The sequence below is a fragment of the Lithobates pipiens genome, unplaced genomic scaffold (assembly GCF_037356315.1).
Source record: "Lithobates pipiens isolate NorthernLeopardFrog02 unplaced genomic scaffold, aLitPip1_a1.2 Scaffold_3, whole genome shotgun sequence".
Lineage (NCBI taxonomy): Eukaryota > Metazoa > Chordata > Amphibia > Anura > Ranidae > Lithobates > Lithobates pipiens.
In genome coordinates, this window is record NW_027507790.1 from 55,889,347 (window position 1) to 55,906,918 (window position 17,572).

Below are 17,572 nucleotides of genomic sequence, written 5' to 3' on the forward strand. Positions count from 1 at the left end.
GTAGAAGTGCACGAATCTGTGAAAAGCTGTGTCTAAAAATTGTTGAACGATTTCAGAATAATGTCCCTGAATGTAAAATTGCAAAGACTCTAACTATATCATCATCTACAGTACATAATCTCAAAATATTATGAGAATCTGGAGACATTTCTGAGCGCAAGGGACAAGGCCAAAACGCAATATTGAATGACCGTGATCTTTTGGTACAGCTCATTCAGTGAAGTGAGATTTACAGCCTGTTCATTTAAATGTACTGATATCACGCTAGATCACACCAAAAGTAGTGCATGCACTACTTTTAAAAATGCACTGCAACCAGATCGCATGGTATTTCAGTACCATTAGATCCGTTGAAGGCAAGCACACTGTGGTGTCATTAAGAATTCATTGGCATTGGATTGCATAGCTGGTGCGTTTTGAATGCGGTGTAGGTAACACACATAGAACGCAGGTTTCCCGCACCACCTTCTGGCGTAAACAGGTCCTGAAAACTGATATCAATGATTGAAATTACTGTATTTATCTGTGTATAACACGAGCCGGCATATAACAGGATGGAATTTTAAGGAAAAAAACTTTTGTGATGGAAGTTTAAACTTACATTTAAATGCCCATCAATGCAGCCTTATCAGTGTCCATCTGCAGCCTTGTCCCTCTGCAGCCTTGTCAGTGCCAGTTGCAGGCTTGCATTGCAGCCTTGCCATTTAAAAATGGTGCCGCCAAGATACAGAGCACATGTCCCGTGTATCTCGGAGGGGCTCGGTAGCTCTCGGCCTTCTCGGCGGCTTTTGGTTGCCCTCGGCCGCACTCGCCCATTCTCGGCTGCTTTCTGCTGTACTCAGCCAAAAGCCACCCGAGAAGCTCACAATCAGGGGGGCATCGGCATATAACATGCACCCACGATTTTACCCTGATTTTAATGGGAAAAAAGTGTGTGTTAAATGCCAATAAATACGGTAATTACATAGGGGAAAAAACTAAATGACGTATTGCATTAAAAACACCATTATGTTTTCACCAAAATTAACTATTTTATACTTTATTCATTTTCCATCGTATGCTCAGTTTGAATTGTCCAGATTTGTAATAGATTTTGTTTTAACTACATGTAAAATATAATATTAATTGAAAGACATACTGGGTAATTATACATTTACTTTTGTAAGTTTTTTTTTTTGTTCAGCATGAGTCATTTTTGTGCTGTTTTGAATGCTACAAGGAAGGCCGTCATGTGTAAACAGAGTGTTGCCTTTCCATGGATTGCATAATTCATGCTGCTTGTTATTTAATTTTACAAAAAAAATGTAGTTTTGAACTCCAGACAAATATTCACTGAAACCAGACGTTTTCTCTTGCTAGAGGAAATGACATAACATTGTAAATTTGTATATGGAAAAAAGTATACCTGTCATGAAAGAAATATACACATAGGCTGCCATCCCTGACCTAATTTTGAAAATGCTAGTTGCCTGGCAACATCTAGCTTCAGTGTTTGAGTCGCACACCTGAAACACACATGCAACAAATGAAAATATCACCAAAATCCTTTTTCTATACTTGTTCTGAGTCAGGGACCAGCAGTACTAAAACCAAAGTGTCAGTGCAGCAGCCAAGTAGCTATCATTTAGGGTTTAGAAATTGTGGCCTACATATTTCTATTTTTACCAGGTTTCTTTTAATCTATACTATCTGTTTTTTGACTACTACAGGTACTGTGCTGTTGTGTGGTGTGTTTTTTTTTTTTTTTGTTCCCATTTAGCCAAGGGTTAGGCAACCTTTTGAGAGGTAGAGATCTACCTGAACAACATCGAACAGATCAAAGATCACCAGAGTGTGGCGCTTTTTCTCTTTTTTTTTTTTTTTTTATTTTTTTTTTTTAACCACCTCCCACCCGGCCACTGCACATAAATGGCAGTGTGGTACTTTCCTCGTTCTTTGTGGACATTCAGGAATGTCCCTCATAATGAGTGCACGCAGCGCAGCCATGAGGTGCGCTGCAGCTTAATCCTGTGATCATTATGATTACAGAATCCAGCTGAGCAGAAATCAGGATCTGGGCGCTGTGATTGGCCATCACAATGTAAACAGACAGGTGTCCTCTGTGACAGTTCTCCCTACCGAGCTCAGTTTGGGGGGGGGGGGGTAAGGGGGGAATCTGCAGATCTGTGGCAGCTCTGTGTGAGGATGATTTTACACAGAGAGCTGTTGCAGATCACCCCACAAACAGTACACCGAGCACCACTGATACCCCTGTGCCCAGACACATGTCAGTATCCCCATAAAACATCTGTATGTCCCCCATTACTGCCGACACCAAATAAACACTGATTTGGGTTATTTTTACCAAAGCAATGTAGCAGCATAATTTTTGGTAAAAATTTATCAAGAGAAATTACTTATTTGCAAAATGTTATTACAAAAACGAAGAAAATGCATTTTTTTTTGGAAATATTTCGGTATTTGTTTGTAGCGTAAAAAATAAAAACCCCCATCGGTGATTACATACCACCAAAAGAAAGCTCTATTTGTGTGAAAAAAATGCTAAAAATGTCATTTGGGTATAGTGTTACATGACCGCGCAATTCTCATTCAAAGTTTGACAGAGCTGAAAGCTGAAAATTGGTCTGGGAAAAAGGGGAGTGAAGCCCAGTATTGACGTGGATACAAAATTAACTAGCAAGCCCCTAATAAAAAAATATAGACGACCTATAGAAAACTTAAAGATTTAATAAAACGAATATCAAAGGGTGCAGGGGTGTCAGGAGGGTATGGTGCAGGGGAAGGGAGGGGGTCAGGAGGGTATGGTGCAGGAGAGGCAGGAAGACATGGTGAAGGTGATCAAGAAGGTGTGATGAGAGCCTACCTTAGTGTGACTGATGGGTAGAACTGGCCCTTAACATGTCAATTGGAAAGAAAGTGCTGCTGAGTGCAGAGAAAGAAGGGAGCGATGATCTTCACATTGCTGAGAGCGCTCCGCTATCTGTAACTTTGCAGGAACATGGTGGGGCGTAAATCTGAGGGCCAAACTAAACATAGAGTAAGAGATTAGTCGTGTTCGGCAAGAGCCCGAATCTACCTGAGCTATTCCGGAGGCAGTGCCCACTCCTTTGCAAACGTGCGGCTGCGGGGTGTAGGCTGCGTTTGCAGCCTAGGATAGGCTGACCCTGTGCATGCACCGTTCAGCACCTCTGGGGGGAAAAGCAGTCAGTCGGCAAGGCAGAGATCTGTTCGGGATCTACTGGTCACCTACCAGCGGTCGTACAGTCGATCATGATTGATGGGTTGCCGACCCAGGATTTAGCCAAACTCTATGGACGATGTAAATCACTGTAGTAGCCCAAGTGATGTCCTTCTGCATAATAATCACAGGAGGGGGTTGCTGGCTCGCTTGGCACTGCCGCCATTTTTCTCAATCCAAAAGCATTCTCTGATTGGATCAGACGAGGAGGAATTTCAGTTGATGAAAATTGTAGCTGCAGGAATCGCTTTGTGCGCATTGCAGGCTGTGCAGACAGCCTGCGAGTTGCTGCAGCCACTGGCGTCCTGTCATTATAGTAGTTAGGGCCAGCACCTAGCCACTTATCCCCAGCAGGCATCTCTGATTCCAGATGCTACAAATCACACCGGCCCAAATCGCCAGTTTGTATGTAGTTTTACAAGATTATCTATGTATTGTGTGTAAACAATATTTTCCTTTTCAGTGTTATTTTAACTAGAAAAAATGTCTTGTCTAAACCTGTGTGCTTATATCTTTAACATGTATGTGTTCCTTTTAATAGAGTTCAAATGATTTTGTTTTGGCAGCTTGTTATATTTTTATTTTATTTTTTTTTAGCAGAAAAAATACATTTTCCATGAAAACATACATGAAAGAGATGTTAATAACCGAACATCAAAGCAGTAGACATATATCCTGAAAAATCGAATCGGGTCTGTCCAATAAAGCGATCCATATGCATCAACCCAATAATCTAATAACTATCCCAATTCCGTCATGAGCTTAAAGGTAATAGAAAGCAAAACCCCTAATCAGGAACCATAAAATAATATAACCCACAGGAAAAGCCCCCATGGGTTTAAAAACTGCCAAATATTTTATGGTATATGGTAACTCTCGTTTCTGCTTTGCTATCCACATCAGATCTTCCATCTTATTCGGCTCCTCCACTCTCCGGAGCCACAACCCCACAGAAGGAGGTTGTGTCAGTTTCCAGGGAAGGTGAATATAAGATTTGCCTGCATTCAAAAGATGAAAAAGGATGCATTTCTTATAAATTTTTAGAGGGATTATGGAGATGTGCAACAAGAAGGCCGGATCTTCAGGGACCTCATAGTGTCAACATTTTTTGGTGATCTTCTGGACCTCTTTCCAGAAATTCTCTATTTTGGAACAAGACCAAAAGTTGTAGTAATGTCCCACATTCCTCCTGACAATGCCAGCAGCAGTCAGAGGTGTTTTAGAAAGCATCTATGAACAAAAGACCGGGTCCTATACCACTGAGAAAAAATCTTAAAATTAGTTTCCTGCACTTTCGTGCAAATTGAGGATTTTGATAGAAGATCTTTTATATTGGTGCATTGCCCCTCCGAAAAAGTTCTACCCAAATCCAATTCCCACTTTAGCAGAAAGGGTAACTGGTAGTCCTCCAGAGGTGTGATCAACAAGCCATACATCTTCGAAAGTGTATGGATCTGGCTCAGTACAGTATTATTCAAAAAACGCCAGCTGTAGGTAGAGTATGTAAGAAATGTCTTAGTTGAGCAGCTTGCCAGAAGTCCAGTTGGTAAGATGTCAACATCTGTAGTGTGGGCCAAGACCCTGATGTCGCAAAGTGAGAGGCCCGGTTCAGCCCTAAATCCAACAACATACTAAAAGTTCTATTCTGAAAACTCTGAGTAAATTGCGGGTTTCACAAAATGGGAAACAATGGGGACTTCACATAGGATAACCTACCATTAGAAAAAAGCCAAAAGCACAAACGCGTCATAGGTCCAATAAGTGGGTGTGCCTTAAGAGAGGGCGAAAGATTGTTAGGGCCCTATGAAGCAAGACACTGCTCTTTTCTACATTTGGCCAGATTTTAAAATCCCCATGCTGACACCAATCGATCAACTGACCCAAATGAGCCACCTGGTGGCATTTTATAAATATCAGGGACAGCCAACCCACCATAGTGCTTAGGGAGGGTCAACAAAATCCTCCTAATCCTCCTAATCCTTGGATGTTTATACGCAAAAATAAATCCAGTGAAAAGTGCCTCAGCCCATTTTTAAATGCATGGGTATGGCAATGGGTAAAGTCTGGAATAGGTATAGGAACTTTGGTAAACATTTTGATGATATTGCACTGCCCAAACCAGGAATAAAGCCCCCTTATGCCACATCTCCAAAAGGGTGCGTACTTTATGTAAAAGTGGAGGGAAATTAAGATAAAAGATGTGGGAATAAAAGTGCCCAGATATTTCAAGGCCTGATTTATCCATTTAAATTTAAAGCTGAGTTTCAGCATCCTCAGCAGAGTATTAGGAGCCGCCGCCCCCATAACCTCCAACTTGGAGAGATTGATCTTAAAATAAGATAGAGAGCCATATAGCTCCAATCACAAAATAGGTTAGGAAGGGATACCACCGGATTAATCGTTGAAAAAAGCAAATCATCGGCATAAGTAGAAGTCTTATACGGAGTTCCTTCAGTCATCAGCCCCTGAACATCAGGATTTTAAATGGACCCTACAGAGAAAAGGCTCCAAAAAGAGAGCAAAAAGGAGGGGTGACAAATGGTAACCCTGCCTAGTCCCATTGGTGACCATAAAGGAGGGGGACACAACACCATTTACTTTAACCCGTGCCACCAGTGAGGTATAAATAGTTGAGATCCATCAAAGCATGACATCTCCCCAGGCCTTCATACCGCAGAACAGAAAACATAAATTGCCAGTTTAGCCGGTCAAAGGCCTTCTCTGTGTCTGTTCCAATGAACACACATGGAGTCTTAGGTTGGACACATTAAATTCAAAACTTTAGTAGTGTTGTCTTGCTCTTCCTGTGTCGGGACAAACCCAACTTGATCTAAATGAATCAGAGAAGGTAATTGATATTGCAGTCCTGAAACCTAGTATCTTGGTAAAAAGTTTCAAGTCTGCATTTGAAAGAGAGATTGGTCTATACCTTCCCTAGGTATGACTGCACTTAGGGCTTTCAAGGATTTACTATGGAAAGAGGTTGAATCACCCAGGTCATTAAACATCATAAGATAGGGTCCCAAGGTGGGCAGTAGGAGTTTGTAATATTGAACTGTAAAGCCATCTGGGCGAGGAACTTTACCCATCTTCGCCGAGCCTACTGTGACCTGTAATTCCTCCAAGCTAATTGGAGATTCCAACTCCTGCTGTACAATAAGTATAAATTGTAAAGGGAGGAATAGAAGTCAGGAAGAAGTATACGTAGTTTATCAGGGGTATTTTTAGTCCCTTAACATTAAACAACATTATGGAGAGCGTAGCCATACCTAATAATAATAATAATAATTAACTAAAAAAGTAAAAAATCTCCCAAAGGTAAATTAACTGATTGCCGACCAGCCGCTGCAGTTATACTGCGGCAGTTTGGCTCGGCTGTGCAAATCGTCATAGGTGTATGTTGGGCTCGTACATGGTGATCTGTGGGCACACCAATTGGCCCACGACCGTTCCCCACAGTGACAGAATGGGGATCTGCTATAGTAAACAAGGCAGATCTCATTCTGTCAGGGGATGACACAGATCTGAAGCATTATGGGTGGAACTGCATAACAATGTGCGTAGTTCAAAGCTAATCATTGGAGTTTGTTATAGACCACCCAATGTTAATGAGGAGGTGGAGGCTCCTTGCACAGATAGAAAGGGCTGCAAGGGCTGGGACAGTGAAAATAATGGGGGATTTTAACTACCCAGAAATTTACTAGAGTAATGGCACTGCTGGGACAGTTAAAGGGCAAAAATGTATAAACCTATTACAGGATAATTTTATGGTCCAGCTTATTGAGGCCCCAACTACGAATGATGCTCTGTTGGACCTGGTAATCTCAAACCATGCAGAGCGTATTACTAATGTTCAGATAAAGAAACACCTGGGTAGCAGTGACCAGGGATGGGTGGTTTGCTTACCAAATCATTAGATTGGTGACTGCATCCATTTTCTTTTCTTTAACCCCCCCCCCCCCCCTCTGTTTTCACCTGACGATCCGGCCAGTAACACGCCTATATTAGTGAGACATAACTCTGGAGGAATGAGAAGAGGGGTCACAGCAGACAGTAACATTGTCAGTGGGGGGGGGGGTTAGGAGTGTTGAATGTATTAGATTTTAGAACCACTAACAAATTGATGCCAAATTCCAACACTTTATAATCACTTACAGAAAACCGTTTTTCTCCTTTTGAAATAAAGGTTTAAGCACTTAAGGACTAGCCTCGTTTTGAGATTTTGGTGTTTTACATGTTTAATACAGTTTTTTTTTTTTTTGCTAGAAAATTACTTAGAAACCCCAAACATATATTGTTTTTTTTCAAACACCCTAGAGAATAAAATGGCGGTCATCGCAATATTTGCAATGTCTCACAACCACAGTCTTACAAGCGCAGTTTTTTATTTCAAAGATTTTTATTAGTTTTGAACAGGAAAATAAACAAGTAGTACAATCTTTACATAGCTGAAGTCACATTTCTTTATGGCAAGAAACAAGAAAGGGTGTTATGGAATAAGATAGTTGTGCAGGAACTGGCACTGTCAATCTAAAGGACCTGACCCACAACTCTGGGCATTGGTACTGTCTGGATCGTAGGAAGAAGGCCTCCAGCACCCCTATTGGGAACTATCTGTGCCTGGAGGATTCCACCCTCGATCCATAGGAGAGTTAGAGACCCTGGGCAGTAGTTAACTGATGGCATGGTGCCAATTGGGCTTAGCGGGGAAGGCTATATGTCAAACTATCGTTCCATGTTCAGACCTGGCAAAAGGGCCATATTTACTCAAAGTACTTAAGAAGGGAAGAGAAAGGGGGGAGAAGAGGGTAAAAAGAGAGAGTCATAGAAAAAAGAGGAGCGGGAGAGTGAGAACCAATCTTACCGGGGGAGATCCGTGTGACCACTGTGAATAGAATCTGGTTGGGCCTGGAACCCCCGGGGGTAGTGGAGCCCCCATGAACAGGGACCAGGGTTCCCAGATGGCTTCGAACTTCAGGACTTTGTTAATATGCTGACAAGTTTCTCCTGCGACATGATCGAGCATATCTTAAGCTTGGCTGCTGAAAGGGCTACCGTGGGTTGTTTCCACTATTTAGCTTTGGTCATCTTGGCCCCTAGCAGCATGAAGTGTATTAACTTACATCTGGCTTTGGGAATTCCAGGGAGATTGGCGATCATGAGAGCTATAGTTGGATTCCTCGGGAGCCGGTGAGTCGTTACCCTCTGGATCAGGATGAACATCCTGCTCCAGAATGGCCTAATTCTAGGGCATTCCCACCAAATATGGACCATGGAATCCGTGAGCTGGCAGCCATGGAAGCCTAGGGGGCTCGCTGTGGGGGGAAAAAGGTGATCCCAAGCACACAATTTTTTCCAAAAGAAAAAAAAAAACTTTTTTGAATAAAAAAATAAGACTGCAGTGAAATTAGCCCAATTTTTTTTATATTCTGAAATATATTATGCCGAGTAAATTGATACCCAACATGTCACGCTTCAAAATTGCGCCCGCTCGTGGAATGGCGACAAATGTTTACCCTTAAAAATCAACATGGGCAACGTTTAAAAAATTCTACAGGTTGCATGTTTTGTGTTACAGAGGAGGTCTAGGGCTAGAATTATTGCTCTCACTCTACCGATCGCGGCGCTACCTCACATGTGTGGTTTGAACACCTTTTTCATATGCGGGCGCTACTCACGTATGCGCTCGCTTCTGCGTGCAAGCTCGGCGGGACCCAGCAATTGTATGGAGACGGGTGGCTTCCCCTCACTCGTCTTGTTGAGTCATCAAGAGGACGTGATCAGCTCCGCCGCTGGCAACGGTCCTGGTAAGCAGCAGAGGCCACCGATAAAAGTGATCTTGCAGCGAATCTGCCGCAGGGACCACTTTTATCTTGTAGCAGACCGCCTGCTGACGAAGGCGATACCGGGGTTATGGCAGCTAGCTGCTGCCATAACAATGATAAACTCCTTCAAACAGCCGCTGTAAAACTGCGGTGGGCAGTCCGTAAGTGGTTAACAAATTATCTGACTAAAATAAAAGCTGATCATCATAAGAAGTGGGCTCCCGCTGATGTCTCAGCCAATGAGGAGGGAGAGTCCTGGGGCAGCTGAAGCTATCATGAACATAGCTGAATAAGAGGGAGCACAGGTAAGGATGGGGGGGGGGGCTGGAGGGCCACCTACCTTCAAGCATAGAAACCTTCAGCCTTTAGAACCACTTTGTTAGCCAGCTTGTCCTTAGTAACAGGCAACTCCTTGTTCTGGGTCACACAGCATCCACTACATGCCTTGCAATTTCTTCAGTGTTGCATCATATGTGTTTCATCTCATTTAGCACTTGCATATCTCTTCAGCATGAGAGCTCTCTGTTAATTGCTCTGCCTGTGTGTGTGTGTGTGTGTCAGATCTTACTAATTAGCTCTCACCTGCACTAGACTGCGAGACACAGGGATTGTGGGACATATAGTTTCTTCCCAGGAAGTGTCAGATAGAGATCATGCTTTAACATGTGCAATGGCTCGCTGACTGTGATTGACAGTAGCAGGAGCCAATGGCTTCCACTGCTGTCTCAGCCAATGAGGAATGAGAGACTCTGAAGAAGCTCAGTTCTTGTGTACATCGCTGGATCAAGATGGGGCTCAGGTAGGTAACGGGGCCTGGGGGGGGGGGGGGGATGCTCTGCACACAGAAGGTTTTTTACCTGCATGAGGGTAAAGATTGTTGAACCTTTAAAACCACTAAAATTTGCCTGAAGAAAAACAAAAGCTTTTGAAGTGCTGTTTCTTTAATCAACCCATAATGCATTGGTAATCTTTTCTAGTTTGTAAATGTTTAACCACTTCAGCCCCGGAAGGCTGCTCAATGACCAGGCCGTTTTTTGCAATACTGCACTGCGTCGCTTTAACTGACAATTGTGCTGTCGTGCGACGCTGTACCCAAGCATTGATGTCCTTTTTTCCCACAAATAGAGCTTTCTTTTGGTGGTGGTTGGTCATCTCTGGTTTTTATTTATTGTGCTATAAACAAAAGCGTCAATTTTGAAAAAAAGCTTGAAATTTTTTTTTTCCCTCAGTTTAGGGGGAATACAAAATAAGGGATAGATTTATGGCATTTTTTTATTATTATTATTATTATTATTATTATTATATATATATATATATATATATATATATATATATATATATATATATATATTTTTTTTTTAAAGTAATGGCGACGATTTGCAATTTTTATCAAGACTGCGACATTAAGGCAGACACATCGGACTCTTTTGACACATTTTTGGGTCTATTGACAATTATACAGCGATCAGTGCTATAAAAATGAACTGATTACTGTATAAATGTCACTGGCAAAGAAAAGGTTAACACTAGGGAGAGATCAAGGGGTTAACTGTGTTCCCTAATGTGTGTGTTCTAACTGTGGGGGATGGGACTGATTTATAGGAGATGAGAGATCGTGGTTCCCAGCTCGTAGGAACTCACGATCTCTCTATCCTCAGCTCACAGAACAGGGATTTGTGTGTTTGAACACACACGTCCCTGTTCTGCCTCTTGTGCCCGTGCTCGCTCGTGGCCGGTGGTCATTGCGATTGCGGGTCACGACCACCAGCACCCCCGCTGTGCAACATGCGCGTGCCTGCTATTCCGCTTAAAGGAACCGACGTACAGCTACGACTGTTTGCAGGATCATGCCAACCTGCCACAGTATATTGATGGTGGCTGGTCAGCGAGTGGTTAATTAAAATGCATAGTTTGAGTACATAGAGTAAAAAACAGAATTATGTTTAGTATTAGCAATTTTTAAAAATACAAATCACTGTGTATATTTAATCACCTTAAAGTAGTTGTAAAGGCACAAGATTTTTTTTTTTTACCTTCATGCCTTCTGCATTCATGCAGCCGCCCATAATACTTACCTGAGCCCCGTCTCGATTCAGTGATGTCCAGGAGAGCCTTGCCTCTCAGGGAACTCGCATTCCTGATTGGCTTTTGGCAGCAGCCGGAGCCATTGTCTCCCAAGGAACCCCATAAATCCTACAAAGATGCTCAAAGAGCATAACTTCCCATCTTGAAACAACTGATGCACATAATTCCATAACGGGCTCATAGGGTACCACCTTCCAGCCTGAAAAATTCCCCCAAAGACAGGATACACCATAGTGGGTTATATGGGGAGCCAGACGGGGACACATCCCTATGGGAGCAAATACGAAAGATCTTCCCCATTAAGGACATAACCGCCCCCACTTTTCTCTCCGGGACCCTCCCTCCCCATGTAGAGCATAAGTAAGGCTTCATACGTAGTAGCCACTTCTGCCGATGGAGTTACAGCAGTTGAGATGCAAAAATGGTAAACTCAAAGATCCGGTATCGAGAGATAGAGATAGATATATATATATATATATATATATATATATATATATATATATATATATATATATATATATATATATATATATATATATATATATATATATATATATATATTATATAAAGCACCTTCTCCAGAAAGGCCCCCACCACCGGTGTTAAATTGTAAAAGTAAGATACTTGCCTTACACACCAACTTCCAACTTGTTTTCCTAGGTGCCAACGGAGTCACAAAGCCTTCGCATAATACAGCAATTGGATCTTCCACATCATCGCATGTCTATTGGTAACTTAGTATCCTAACGTTTGTCCCAAACTCGGTGTGTCCTAACATCTGTCCTATATTCTGCAGGAAGATCAATGTTTTCAGAGTCTTCTTGGTGCTTGTTCGCTTCCTGGATTTACACATATATATATAATTTTGTGTATATGTATGTATGTGTGTGTATGTGTGTATATATATATATACACTCACACCGCTGCTTGCCTGTAAATTTCTCCTCTCTTGATGATCTCTGCAGTCTCCTTTTATCTCTGCCCTCGTCCAGCTCTGCAGCTCTCCTTTGCACTCCTGTGACTCATCCCTCCTCCACTCTCCTCCCCCCACCCCTCCCTTGTTGGTTAACTCTCAGAGTGAGAGAGCTGTGTGTGATGCCATTGGCCTAGGCTAATTGCCAGACAAGAAAGAGGAAGTGGGCTATATAAGGTATTTACTGGCAGAAAATAATGCTTTGCTATAAAAAGTTAGACAAAGTTTAATAGATGGAAAGCTGAAAAAAAAAAGACAGACGGTCCGTTTTAAGTCTACCTGTAACACACGTTAGCCCTTTCCAAAATACTTTATTTTTTATGTCACATCATTTGATTTGTAAGGTGATTGTGAAATCCACATACTTAGCCGTGATCTTTACTGCATTCTTGTGACTAAGAATGACAAATGAAGGAAAAATTGTGCATGCTGGCAGATATCACAAGTCTGACAATTTCTTGCTACTGCTGTTGCTAGCTTGCCTTTGTCAAATGAGTCATTACATTGTTCACCCTTCTTCTCAAGGGTGTTAGGTGTTATGTCAGAGGGAACGTTAGGTAAAGCCAGCTAGGGCACTAGATTAGAAATGCTTGCTGGTAGCCTTTGGAGCAGCGTTGCTGAGATACATACTGCTTTCCAAGACAAAGTGGTCCATCTACTAGTCTTTGTGTTCTAGATGTGAGCTGCACACTTCTGAACTGAAGCTCCCACACTTGTGTCCACATTTATGAGCAGGAAAAACGTTCTCTAAATTCGTAAATTTTCCACTATTCAGGAGCCATAGAAGTATAATGTCACACTGTGCCCTTTGCTGCTAATCCTTTTTTACCAGAAGGACCAGTTGGAGGGGACATGTTTCAGAGTTCCCAATTTGACATTCCTTGATTAGTAGAGCACATAACGGCAAGAGAATCGCAACAATTTTGGCACAGAAAAAGAAAAACACGGGATAGCATCAGCCAAGCAAGTGTTAGCTGAAGAGCCATGTCAATAATATTTGGCCACCAGATTTTACTGCTGTGGCAGTGGTAAGAGTGGCTGATTCAGACATCAAAACCCTGCCTTTCTGATTTTGTGCAGGTTCTAGAGGGAGAGGCTCACTATTGCCAGATTTCACATCACCCAATTTAGAAGAGGGTTGCCCATTACATGATCCGTTGGATAATAACAGTAATGGCCCTAGGATAATGGAAAAGTACCCTGAAATCTTTTATTTATTTTTTGCGGTTTCCTGCTCCATCTGGCATGTGGTTTAGGTGCCAAATATCCAGATTTTGCCATATGTGTGCTGAATTTTAAAGGTCTCGTCTATTTCTGTGACTGTCCATAATTCTGCTGATTTCACACAAATTACATAATTGATCAAATACATTTTAATGAGTTTCCATCTTTTAACTATGTTTCTATACAAGATCATATACAACATTGTCCTCTTTCACGTTTTATGTAGTCATGGAAACCTTGGGCACATATCACAATTAAATATTGGCCAACAATTGTCTAATCAGTGACACACTAATATAATGACTCTGTAATGATAAAACGCAGTTGGCAGCAAGGCATCCACTTTAGTCTATGGCACTTTGCTGTGTGATTTTCTCACAAGCCATTGGGTTTAAGCAGACTACCAAGGAGGCATAGGAAGGGTCTTTTCTGGCTCTTCTGTATATGTTACAAAGAGATACTGGACTCTATGCCTTGTTTACTGTGTTGTATCTGAAAGGGTCATTTGTTAGTTAGCCAAAAATTCTAACCTTATTTGCCCAGCAAGAGCTAGTCTAAAAGAATGCCTTCCTTGATCCTCTGTGGGTAATGTCGTTGTACAGAACCAAGGACCAAAAGAATCCTACTCATGGAAGACCATCATTCCCAGCCTATTATTCAGTATTTTGTCTATATATGAGTGATCCTTTCATTTTTTTTCAGAGAGTATACATTTTTACATATCCGAGGCCCTGTTACAAGCTCCTTTTTAGTACAACGCATCAGTGTATGTGTATTAACTACTACTTCTGATGAAGTTAGAATAATTGTTTTCAGGCATAAACAGTGAGGCTTGCAGAGTGAAGTAATGAAAAAGGCAGTGCACCATAGCCACCAGTCAGTTGAGTTAACTCCAAATAGTGAAAGCTTTGACCAATCTTTTAGCACTGAATAAGACTAAGACTAAGTAATAAGAGTGCTGTGTGCTCTTTACTATAATATACGTTGTGTGTCTATAAACTGCAGTGTGAGAAGCATGTGTAACTGGCTGTGTTTGCATATAATAGTATAGGTTCAAGACCATATGCAGTGAGCGTTGTAGCACCACTTGGATTGTTTGGCAAATGTCTTTGATCTCAAAGTGGTAAATAGGCTAGTGCATAGGGCAACTGTTTTTGGCAAACAGTAAACCCTCTGATAACATACAACACATTAAAAGTATATGTGAAGCCAAAAACCTTTTTTTCTAGTTGTGGGCAGAGTGTGGCAGGATTACAACCTTGTGTCAGCTTCTAATTGTTGTGCCCCTGCTGGAGAGATACACCCTTTCTACATGTTCTGGTGACCATTGCCACTGAGACCAAAAGTGATGGAATATCCAGAATTTGACATTTTATACCCCAGGGCCAGAGGAGGGATAGATCTTCCAATAAGGACACTTAATCTGGTAAAAGCTGTCTAGATGGGGATTCCCTCATTTGGAGAAGTCTTCCTTCACTTCCTGTTGTGTCTTCAGCATATTAAATGAAGGGAAATAACAGGAATAGGACACAAACACAGCAAAATGTTTTTTTTTTTTTTATCCCATCTCTACTCTATGAATAGCTAAAAAGAAAACAATTACTGGAGCATCATTTGATTCAACTATTGGGACTTTTGCACTATATACTTAGACTTTTTCTGCATCTTGCGCTTTATTCTTGCACATTTGCACATTGTCGTATTATTGCACTGAATTATTCTAATGTTTAATGCTTCTAGTGTTTGCAATATGTGATTTTTAATGTTTATGGTTTTCTAATTGTATCATTTATTATTAATGCAGCACGGTCACTATACATGACAAACTACTGTCAATTAAATCACTGTACACAGGACCTCCTGACCCCAGGAAATATGAAGTTAATGAGTACCCATATCCTATTGCAGTGGTCTCCAAACTGTGGCTTGGGGGCCGGATGTGGCCTTTGCTTGCCTTTATCCATCCTTTGGGGCACTTTTCCTCCCTCTGACACCAACCATGAATTTATACTTTTATATTATATTCATTGTTATCGCAATATTGGCATTCATAAAGTTATAAAATAGATAAAAATGCATGATGTACGATGACCAAAAGAATTCTTGACATCCTGAAACTCGCGTTTCGTGGATCTAGTCCACTCCTCAGGAGTAAATGTAAGAAATGATCTAAAAAGTATAAGAACATACCATAATAATAATGTAATGTAGTAAATAATTTACTCCAAGGGGGGAGGAGATGAAAACAAAAGGAGATAATTGGATTGGGCATATAGCCTCATTACTTAGGGATCATGCACACAGGATGTTTTTACAGCTGCTGTTAGGGACATTTGACTTTTTTTTTTAACTGCCTCTAAAAGCCCCTCCATTTTAGCTTATGTGTCCATGCACACATAAACTGTCAGAGGTGTTTAGTGGCAGTAAAAAAAACAGCCAGCCTGTGCTTCCAGGAGCAGTAAAAATGGAAAGCAGAAAAAAAGGGTCAATCCGTGTTTGACGGTTTTAGGCGTTTTTACATTATAGAGAGCGTTTTCAATAAAAACGCTAATGTGGGAAAACGTGCAAAAACGCTAATGTAAAAATGCAGCTAAAACATCCTGTGTGCATGAGTCCTAACCGGTAGGCTCAAAGGAATATATAATTAACCCAGCAGCCGTGGAACGGAGGATGCAAAGGGAACGTCTGTCCTGGGGACTGTGGCAGAGTAACCAAACCACAACCAAATGGCAAGTGGAGGGCGGACCAGGTTTCATGTCCCGCGATCGGGTCACAGAGCTGAAGAACGAGGAGAGGTCTGTGTAAACAAACCTCTCCCCGTGCTGCGCAAGCCACGCCCCCTACAGTTAAAAACAAAACAAAACAAAAAACACACACTTAACCCCTCCCCGCCCCCTAGTGATTAACTCCTTCACTGCCAGTGTCATTTACACAGGAATCCGTGCATTTAAATAGCACTGATTGCTGTATAAATGACAATGGTCCTAAAAATGTCTGTGTCCGCCATAATGTCGCAGTCACAATAAAAATTGCTGATCGCCATTACTAGTAAAAATAAAATTAATAAAAATGCTATAAAACTATCCCCTATTTTGTAAACGCTATAACTTTAGCGCAACCCAATCAATAATCTCTAGTTGCGATTTTTCTTATTTTTGGTAAAAAAAAAATGTAGAAGAATATGTATCGGCCTAAAATGAGGGAAAAAAACGTTTTTTTTAATATATTTTTTGGGGATATTTATTTATCATTAATATTTGTTATTTTCTATAGCAAAAAGTAAAAAATATTGCATTTTTTTTCAAAATTGTCGCTCTATTTTTGTTTATAGCGCAAAAAATAAAAAGGACGCCAATTTTGTTTGGGAGCCACGTCACACGACCGCGCAATTGTCAGTTAAAGCGACGCAGTGCCGAATCGCAAAAAGGGGCCTGATACTTTGGCTGCAAATTGGTCCGGGGCTTAAGTGGTTAAGGTACAAAATTAAATATAACCAAAGGCGTAAAAAAAAATACTAAAGGACTTGGTTACGGAAAAGGGAGGACAAATAAAAATATCTAGTAAAGAACATAGTGGAAGTGTATGAATTACAGTGGCATCAAGTGAAACTGGTGCTCATGTGAAAAAGTGACATGTAGTGAAGACAAAGGTATGAAATAGGACCTGATTCATGTGAGAAAGAGATACAAGTAGATGAGCACAAACTAAATAGTAACAAAAAGAGACCAAAAAAAAGCGGAGAAAAGGGGTGATGGGTGATAAAAGCACCAAGTTGATATATGTGCTGTTGTAGAGAAGGGACTAAACAAATTAAGAAACAAACAGGTATGGTATAAATGTGAAAGCATTGAGCAAAAGCTCGATGGTAACAAGCCCAGAAAGAGAGCGCTGAAAGTGATAGCCAAAGTAGCACTTACAGGTGAAGAGCCATCATGTAGGTGAGAACAGAGATGCTGCCAAAGTAAAAAGACACATAAAGACCCAGTCCGCTGGTACACCTCACCCATTTATGCCATGGGGCTGAAGGAGGGTCCCTGCCAAATGTGGCACGATTGCTGGGCAAAGAAAAACACGGGAGGAGCTAACCTCCCTCACTAGTAGAGGCACAAAAACTGACCGGCCCCACGCTACGGTGGAGAGCGAAACTAGCACCCCCCCCCCCCCCCCACGGTGGCGACCTCGCACGTCGAGCATGTATGCATGGTGCGGACATGCTGAGGGAGGTTC

The 17,572-nt window shown here is 41.5% G+C and overlaps 1 protein-coding gene across 1 annotated transcript in view; it reads left to right on the forward strand.

Moving 5' to 3' along the window:
- LOC143940410 (uncharacterized) overlaps window positions 1-17,572 on the forward strand; it is an 89,772-nt gene that overhangs the window by 25,078 nt on the left and 47,122 nt on the right. The gene's annotated exons all lie outside the window — the stretch shown is intronic.